Consider the following 10,264-nt stretch of genomic DNA (forward strand, 5'->3'; position numbering starts at 1 on the left):
TTCTCTCGCTCTCTTCACTTCCTGCTCGGCTGGCGGCTAGACTCCCTTCCTGGTCATACAGAGGGCTGACGGTGATCTGTAAGTTTTTTTCCCCTTTAAATAAATACTACCCTGTTAATTTTAATTCCAAACTGCTGTGGCATCGTTTGTGACTTACGTCTACAACCAACAAAGGATTTTCTAAGGTATGCAGAAAAAATTTAGAATAATCTCACAACATTCATATGTACACATGACAATTTTCAAACAAAAGAAAATCTGGTGAATTTTGAAAATAATTCAAATCTGACTAAGAATACAGTGTTGTTATGGATAAAAGACATCACTGGACCATAAAAGACATTATCACAATTACTGTTTCTCAGGTAACAAAGAAAACATGCAATTTAGAAGGACACACCACATATAATGTGATTCTGTTCTTCTTCCTAAAGTCTCTTTACAGTTTTCACAGATAGACTCATAAACAAGAACCTAATAATAGTGGCATGACATAAAGTAGGAGATATCACATGGCCTTGGTGTCAGCACTGAAGAATGAGAAAGACAGTCAGCTATCTGCCTCCATTACTAAAATGGTAGTCCCTAAATTCAGACGGTAGTGTGCCATCTGAATAAAACTGTTGAGTTCTCTCATATGAAAATTGCTTTTAGTCTCTGTAATATTAGTGTTTCAACATCCACAGCTTCTTATTATTTAGACACTTGAATTCCCATGTGAACATGGGGCAACATAAATCCTTAAGGAACACCAAGAGGCATTGAATAAGTATTAATTCTATTATTTGATTATTAGGAGTCCAAAAGGATTCCTTCCATCTTGATTCAGATTCATTATCTTTCTATTCCAACAGTTTTATTTGGTTTTCATCTTATTTTAAATATCCTTCTTTTTTTATATATTTTAACAAATACTCTACTAGCTGGTGATTGTGATGCATGCCTTTAATCCCAGCACTAAGGAGGCAGAAGCAGGCAGATCTTTGTGAGTTCAAGGCCAGCCTGCTCTATAAAAGCTAGTTTCAGGACAGGTTCTAAAGCTACAGAGAAAGCCTGTCTCGACACACCCCCTCAAAAAATATTCCTCTAATAATTGTAATGTAAATATTTTGGGTCAGTGAAAATTATTTATTTACGCAGATAGGTGGTTTTATTAACTATAAAAATACAAGTAAAAACCTAGTAGGTACACGATAAACGTGAAATGCTGAAGACTAACTCTATGGTACATAGTTAATGGTACACCATTATGACTATTCTATTTAATTGTTACTGGGTTTGGGGATTTAGCTCAGAGGTAGAGTGCTTGCCCAGCAAGTGCAAGGCTCTGGGTTCAGTCCTCAGCTTTGAAAAAAAAGACAAAATAGCAAAATAATTGTTACTAATACAATTTGTGTGTTCATACAAAAGTCCTATATTTAATCCTAACTATTTTATTGATGTATAGTTTCCCTAAGATAAATGTTATGTTTTATCAATATGGTGGAATAATAGAAAATGCCTCCCATAGTCTCATGGGGGAGTGGCACTATTAGGAGGTGTTGCCTTCTTGAAGTAGGTGTGATACCGTTGGAGAAATTTTGTATCATTCTCGCCCTACTGCCTTCAGATCCATATGTAGAGCCCTCAACTCCCCTCCAGCACAATGTCTGCTTGCATTCCACCATGTTTCCCATCATGCTGATAAAGGACTAAACCTATGGACTAAACTATACACCAACCTCACTTAACTGTTTTATTTTATAAGAGTTACTATGGTCATGATGTCTTGTCACAGCAATAAAAATCCTAGGACAATCTATATAAAATTATGTATTGTCATATGTATATAGACATTTCTATGTAGATCCGAGAACTCACCAACACATTGATACTATATCATTCATAATGTGTGATAATGTTCCTCTGTCAAATATAAAACATTTCTTCTCTAATGTTCTAGCCATCATCAGGCTTATCAATTCTTTTTTTCTTATGAAAAATATTTTTTATTATTTGAAAATTCTCATTTTGTGTTTGGTCATATCTATCTCTTACTTCCTCCTTCCAGTTCCTCTCAAGATGCCTCCAAATTATTGTCTGCTCAACTGTAAACAAAGCAATGGTACCAAACACTCACAATGAAGGGAACATATCAGACGAGCAGTTCAAAGATAATGTAATGGCAAGAAAGAGTCCAACACAATGCTATCTTATGGATATGCCATGCTGTTAAAATCCTGAACTCATAACATCTGTTGCTTCATGTATAATTATGTAAAAATGATAGAAAGTTAGGAGGACAAATGGTAGAAAATTGTGGATATCATTATATTATAAATATGTGTGAAATTTTCTAAAATGAAAAAACTAAAACTTCTGAGAAGTTATGGTTCTCCCTTCTACAGTCAAAGAGAATAAGAATCTTGACTTAAAGTTTGGTTCTTTGAAACTCATCTCACTAATTTTAGAATAGCAAGCTAGTATCAAGAAATAAGAAATAAATATTTGTGATCTGGGTATTGTGGTTCATGCCTTTAATCCTAGCATTCAAGAGTCTGAGGCAGGCAGATCTCTCTGAGTTCAAGGCCAGCCTGGTGTATGAAGCAAATCCCAGGACATTCAGGGTTGTCACAGAGAGAAACCCCGCCACAAACGTTAGAGAGAAGTTTCTGTCAGTATCTGTCTTAGGATTCCTGAAGGCAGAATCACCATTTCAGACTGAGGTTGAAGAGAGATAGTGGCTGGCTGTTTTGCTTTTTGATCTTCAGGTTGAACCCTAATATCTGCCTCTGGATTTTTATTAATAATGCTACAATAAATAAAAAAACAAGAAAATAAATAAATAAGTGAATATATAAAATATTTGTGAGCATAATAGAAAAGAGGAATTCTTATTTGCAGCTAGTGTCAGCAAGAGCAAGCATACCTATTATGGACACCAAAATAGAGACTTCTCAAACCATTAAAAGACATGACTACCATATGAGTCAATTATGCATACTTCATCATGTACACAAATTCCTTCATACAGTACCAGAAAGTAACACATCTATTTACCTTAGTAAAAAAGAAGGAAGAACATAGATGCCCATCAACAGACCAATGGATAATGAATATATATTGCACAACTTCATTATCCATTGAATTATATATTCAGCTTGTGATGGTACCCTGTTAATTCTAGCTCTTGTGAGGCAGAGTGAGGTGAATCTTTGTGGGTTTGAGGCCAGCCTAGTATACAAAAGCTAATTCTTGGACATCCACAGTGGTTACACAGAGAAATCCAGGCTCAAGAAACAACAAAAACAAAAAACAAAACAAAAAAGGATTTCTCTCAGCAGTAAAGAAACATGGAATTATTTCTAGGAAAATGAGCAGACAAAGAAAAGACAGTATTAAGTGAGATGATCTAAACTCAGAAAGACAAAACCACATGTTCTTCATCATATGCAGATCCTCTCCTCTAAAATATGTGTTGTAAGGAGCTGCGGGCCGCTTCCCGCCTCCCAGCCACCAGCTAACTTTACCCAAAATAATTACACGGAAACTGTATTCTTTTAAACACTGCTTGGCTCATTAGCTCTAGCCTCTTACTGGCTAACTCTCACATCTTGATTAACCCATTTCTAATAATCTGTGTAGCACAACAAGGTGGTGGCTTACCAGGAAGGATCTTAACCTGCATCCATCTTGGAGAGGGAAGCTAAAGCATCTGCCTGACTCTGCTTCTTTCTCCCAGCATTCTGTTCTGTCTACTCTGCCTATCTAATTTTCTGTCCTATCAAAGGGCCAAGGCAGATTCTTTATTAACCAATGAAAGTAACCCATAGACAGATAACCTTCCTCCATCAAATATGGATATATACATGTGTGTTCAGTATATATTAATGTATCTGTGGCCATGCAAATATAGCCCAAACAATGTGGAAAGTAGACAAAGAGAGAGTACAGGTGAAGAGAAATATATGAGATGGATAAAAGGGCACATGGCCACATATCAAGAAGAAAGGATACTGGAGAAGATTGCTTCCATAACAAAGAAATCAGGTATAAGACAGATTTGTAGGTAATGAGGTCTAAGGAGTCTATCAAAACACAATTTATTTTTTTAAAAAAACATGTATGATATCAAAGCCCACGTATATTGACTTACAGATTTTTCTATAACAGGCAAAAATTAGAAACAAACCTAGATGTTCATCCACAGAGGAATGAATTTAAAAAATATGGTACTTTTACACAAAGGAGTATTACACAGCTGCTGAAAAATGATGTCATGAAATTTACAGGCAAGTAGAAGAAACTATAAAAATCTTCTTGATTAAGATGCTCAGACAAAAAAAGATGAATATAGTAAACAGCTATATGTTGATATTAGCCTTTAAGTAAATGATAGCCAAGCTTCAATCCATAGACTTAGAGAAGTCAGATATAGAGGAAGGGACAGGTGATACACATGAATCTTCCTGGGAGGGAGAAATAAAATAGATTTTTATATGTAAACTGGGGTGGGGAGGATCACCAAGGGAGGACCACATGGGTAGTGGAAATGGGGTTTAGGGAGAGAATGGAAGAAGAGACAGCTAGAATTGGGCATTTGAAAGGTTGTTTAGAAGTGGAAACTTCTAAAAAAATATATGAAGATGATACTGATGAATTTTCTAAATCATGGAGTAGACATAGTCACAAAATAAAGTTGTCAGTACTATGCCTTGGTTACAATCAATTGAATTGTTAGCCAAAAGGATCCTATGAAATTCCCTAAACAAGCCAAGAACATTGTTTCCCACAACTGAGAAGAGGGCCCCATCACAAGTCATTGCACAAGACATTGAACACAGAGAGGGTGAGATGGTTCGTACACAGAACCGGAACTCCCACATTCTAGTGCCTTTGGTATGGGAAGGTACACTGCAGGCTAACAAAAGAGAAACGTATGCACAAATGCATCCACACAATATTTGATCAATAATGATGTACTGCCTGCAAAATAATGGTGATGCAAAGCTTGTGCTAATAACCAACTAATGTCTGATTTGACTTAAGGCCTGCACCTCAAGATGGGAGCCATAAGCAACACTACATGGGTGACCTAGTAACAGGGACTAAATAATCTAGAGACCTAGATTAAAATGTAAGAAAACTACTAGTCTTTAAAAAAAAGTATTGAGAAAATGACTCCTAATTATATTCTGTTCTACTCTTGAATTAGTGCCTTGTTCAAGAATCATCAGAGAAGGTTCCTACTGGAGCAGATGGAAATATGTAGACCAACAGCCAATTATTATAAAGAGAGTAAGAAACCTTGGAAAACAGAGTCCTAAATATAAAGCTTTCATTAAATCTTTCCTTTGAGAACTTATGGAACCCTGTGAAATTTTACTTATTTTACATCCTTGCCAGCAAGTGCTGTCAATTCTGTTATTGGTATTTGTTATTCTGACAGGTGTAAGATAAAACAACAAAGTTGTTCTGACTTAAATTTTCCTGATGAATAAGGATGTTGAACATTTTTCACATTTTTCAGTCATTTGAGTTTTTTATATTTGCAATTCTCTCTTTAGATCTGTATTTCATTTTAATTGGATTATTTATTTTGTATCTAATTTTTTGAGTTCATTATATATTTTGGATATTAGTTCTTTACTTATCAGATATGGAGGTGATAAAAACTTTGTTCTATTAGATAGGCTGCCACACTGAACGACTGTTTCCTTTGGTTTACAAAACTTTTCGGTTTCATGAGGTCCCATTTACTAAGTGGTGATTTTAGTTCCTGCACTGTCTGTACACTGTTCAGAAAGATGTCACCTATTCTTCTGAATCAAGGCTATTTCCTACTTTCTTTTTGATTAGGTTCACTGTATCTGGCTTATGTTGAGATCTTTAATCTAGCTGGATTTGAGTTTTGTGCAAGGTGATGATAATTCTGCATCTATTTGCATTACTCTACATGCAAACATCTGGTTTGACAAGAAGCATCTTTTGAAGATCCTTTTTACAGAGCTTATTTCTGGCTTCTTTATCAAAAGTCAGTATCCATACATGCTTGGATTTATGTCTTGAAATTAAATTAAAATCCACTGATATTCTTGTCTGTTTTTATGCCAATACCAAGTGGTTTATGTTACTGTAGCTCTGAAGAACAACTTATAATCTGGTGTGGTGAAATTCCAGCAGTTCTTTTATTGTTCATGATTATTCTAGCTATCTGCGATCTTTTTGTTTTTCCATATGAAGTTGAGAATTGTCCTTTCAGGATCTTTGAAGAATTGTGTTGCCATTTTGGTGTGTATTGCATTGAATCTGAAGGTTGCTTTTGGTTAGGGGTCCATATATTATGTTAATCCTATTATTCCTTGAGCAAGGGAAAACTTTTTATCTTTTGATAGCTTAATTCTTCAATGATTTCAATATTAATGTTTGTTTGTTTCATTGGACTTTTTATTTTTTGTTTCTTTTGGAAACAGGACTTCTCTGTGTAGCTCTGGTTGTCCTAGAACTCACTTACACACAGCCTCTGCCTCCTGAATGCTGGAATTAAAGGCACACCCCACAATACTCAGTTCCAAAAACTTATTTGTATGAGCAATGTTCATGAAGAAAAATAGGGAAATATCATACATTTCACTGTTTATATATATTAAATAATAAATCATATATATTTATATATAGTTAGTATGTATATATATATGATGACATTCAGTGACTAAATGGACTTCTTTCTTCTTCTTCTTCTTTTTTTTTTTTTGAGACAGGGTTTCTCTGTAGCTTTGGAGCCTGTCCTGAAACTAGCTCTTGTAGACCAGGCTGGCCTTGAACTCACAAAGATCTGCCTGCCTCTGCCCCCCAAGTGCTAGGATTAAAGGTGTGTGCCACCTCCACTCAGCTTTTCATTTTATTTAAAGAACTTTAGTTTTTATTTTATATACCAACCCCACTTCTCCCTTCCCCATTCCACCCCCACCCTTTCCTAACCCTCATTCATTCCTCAGAGGTGTAAAACCTTCCTTGGGGAAGCAACAAAGTCTGGCATCTCAACAAGTTGAGACATGAACAAGCTATTCTCCCCTGTATGAAGGCTGAGGAAGGTATCCCACCTTTTGGAATGGACTCCAAAAAGTCAGGCGGAGTGTCTTTCTAAGTAAGATACAACAATTATACTTAAATTCTTCAGTACATTAAAGGAAATTTGGGTTAGTTGCTTCTAAAGGTAATGTTGAATGTCTCTTGATGATGATTCCTGAACGTGCCCATGTATGGATAAAGGGTGTCACAAACCTACCTTGTATCAGTTCACATTCCTGGGAGTTCCTGTTGAAAGAGCAGTTTTGCTATCATGCTTATTTCAAGAGACTTTTTCCTCAAAAATCACAAATGAAGAAAATGATTCATGATGATCATTTTCTGACTCAGAGTCTGGACATCATTAGGCAGTTTACAATCTTTACCTGTGTTTCAGCCCCTCCATTTCATGTGCATACCACATGACATTTTTTTAATAAATCTTGTTTCCACATAAAATATAAACACTGTCCCCATTTTTACTTCATTTAAAGGGCCTAATCTGTTATATGTGACTATCAATATTCTTTATATGTGTGAATATACATATAAAACTATAAATACAAATAAATTATGAAATACAAACCTTTAGGGTTGTCTCTTATTAAATTCCATTAATGTTTACTCAACTCTGATTTGTTATCTACATTTTACACAATAAATTCAAATTCATCTTTAATCATTTCTAACTGTAGGGGCTGGAGAGACAGCTCAGTGGTTAAGAGCATTGCCTGCTCTTCCAAAGGTCCTGAGTTCAATTCCCAGCAACCACATGGTGGCTCACAACCATCTGAAAAGAGGTCTGGCGCCCTCTTCTGGCCTTCAGGCATACAGACAGAATATTGTATACATAATAAATAAAAAAAATCATTTCTAACTGTAACAGATGTATCATAGTCTTATTCTTTACTTGTGCTTAGAATATCCTTTATTAACCCCTTTGAGGTTCTGCCAACATCCTCTTAAAGATTCCCCCAAATTAAAATATTCCTAATCATCCTTTGTGTACTTTTAAGTTTTAATAAAGAAATTTTGTGTTCCTGATTTTGGATTCATGAGTAGTGAGAAGATAATCTCTTTTGGGAAATGAATATGGAAGATTTAGTGATAAATAAATACAGATAAATAATGTGATAATTGTGAGCTAGTCAAAAAGGATCATCAACTGGCTGAGTAGCAAATATTACTTCTTTGGTGCAGTGCCATTCTATAGATTGCATGCTGATGTTATATTTCCATATCTCTAGGAGCCTCAGAATTCAAAGATCCTCATTACATTATTAATTTTATTATCATTATAAACTGGAGAGTTCACATAATTAAAGACAACTAAAGCAATATAGAATTAACTTGGTGATTCCCTTTCCATAAACACCATACGTATACATTGTTCCCCTCACTCTCATATTAACCATGCCTACTTAAGGAGATAAAATGGACACGTGTGTGTGTGTGTGTGTGTGTGTGTGTGTGTGTGTGTGTGTGTGTACGGGGAATTTATTTGAGTGGCTTACATGCCGTGGTTCAGAGTAGTCCAACAAAGACAACTCCACACTAGAAAAGTCAAGGACACTTAGATGTTCAGTCAACAAGACCGAATGTTTCAGCAGGCACAACCTGAAATTGGCACTCAGAAGAGATGCTAAAGAACTGATACTCTTCAGCCTAGGTTCGAACCCAAAATAAAAAGTTCTTGTACCAGCAAAGGGTTGGCCTCTCAAAAAGATGGATGAACATGCCAGGAAGAGTGAACACAAGCAGATAAAAAGCAAAAGCTTCATTTTCCTATATCCTTTCATGTGGCATGCTGCAAGGAGATTTGGTGTCTTTCAACCTCAAATCATCAAATCAAGAAAATATGTCACAGGTATTCTCAGTTGTGTAGGTTGTAGGTGATTCTAGATATAAACAATTTGTCAACCAAGATTAGATGTTACAGTCAGGGTTCTCTAGAGGAATCAAACATATAGGGGAGTTATCAGATTACTTTGTATAATGGTGACAAGTAGTTAAACAATTGCCACTTAGGCTTTGCATAGTTAAAGAATGATTTAATGATCCCAATATAATACAGAATGACTTGGCTTCTTCCCTTTTTATTAATTTTAATAAGGCCTAGGTTTCTTCAACAGGACAGATGATCTTGTCTGCCTGTAGGGATAAGTCCAAGTCCAGTCCATTGGGGGCATGTTCGCCTCAGGCTAATGTTTACCTATAAATCTGCCAGGCGTGTGCCCAGCCGCCCCTTCTGCTTCCTGTTCTCCACGGAACCGTGGTACTGTAAGTCTATTTCTACATTAAAGCTGTATATATTTTTTACAATCTGTCTGCATTCATTTTACGCCGCTACATCTGCCTTAAGTGAACAATTTTCTGTTTCCCAGACTTACCCATCTTTGGAATGTGTATTCTAATTGTAAATTTCCATGTCTTAGGGGCTTGGCAGGAAAAACTATCAAACCTATCTATGACTGCCAACCTCTGTAAGCAAAGGGTTAAGGGAGAAAGTACCTCTGGGTTCTGTGTCTCTGAGCCAAGTTTTTGTCAAGAGACTTTATCTGCAATTAGATAATGTTTTGTGAATAAACAGGCTCCTAATGGCTACACTCTCCTCATTAAAAGAAAGGAGGATCACCAGGGTTGGGAATGTATTTTTTATTTGTTCTAGATTGTTTTTTAACTATTTTTGCTACATCAAAATCTAAATTTTTTATCAATTATATCAAACTCAAGCACTCATAGAAAATGACAATTTTTTCTTAACATCTTATGGTGAATTAAAGCTGTTACATTTAACCTGACAATAACACAACACAATTCTAGAGTAGAAATTAACAATAAACATACAATTTGCCACATTACAATTTTCTTAAATCCATTTTAAAAAGACAAGAAAAGGTTACTGTCCAACAAGAAAAGGTTATAGTCCAACTGCATTGATGCTTAATTAATTGTCCCAGTCTCTGAGCAGCAGCTAAAATCTTTTAGGATACTCTCCCCATATTTGAAGAGGGAATTATGTCACTCCTTGTAACAATTCCTTTTTCCCTGAGAGAAAAGTTTAGATCTCAGTTCTCAGGTCTAATATTTCAACAACAGATTGAATACCATGTTGTCGAAATGTGTTCTGAGTCCCAAAGAGTAAAAATGCAAAATGTGTAGCTGTATTTCTGGTTTGGCTCCAAGGTAAACAGGTCTCAATAGGTCTGAAGTTTGT

The sequence above is a fragment of the Microtus ochrogaster genome, chromosome 5 (assembly GCF_000317375.1).
Source record: "Microtus ochrogaster isolate Prairie Vole_2 chromosome 5, MicOch1.0, whole genome shotgun sequence".
In the NCBI taxonomy this organism is placed as follows: Eukaryota; Metazoa; Chordata; class Mammalia; order Rodentia; family Cricetidae; genus Microtus; species Microtus ochrogaster.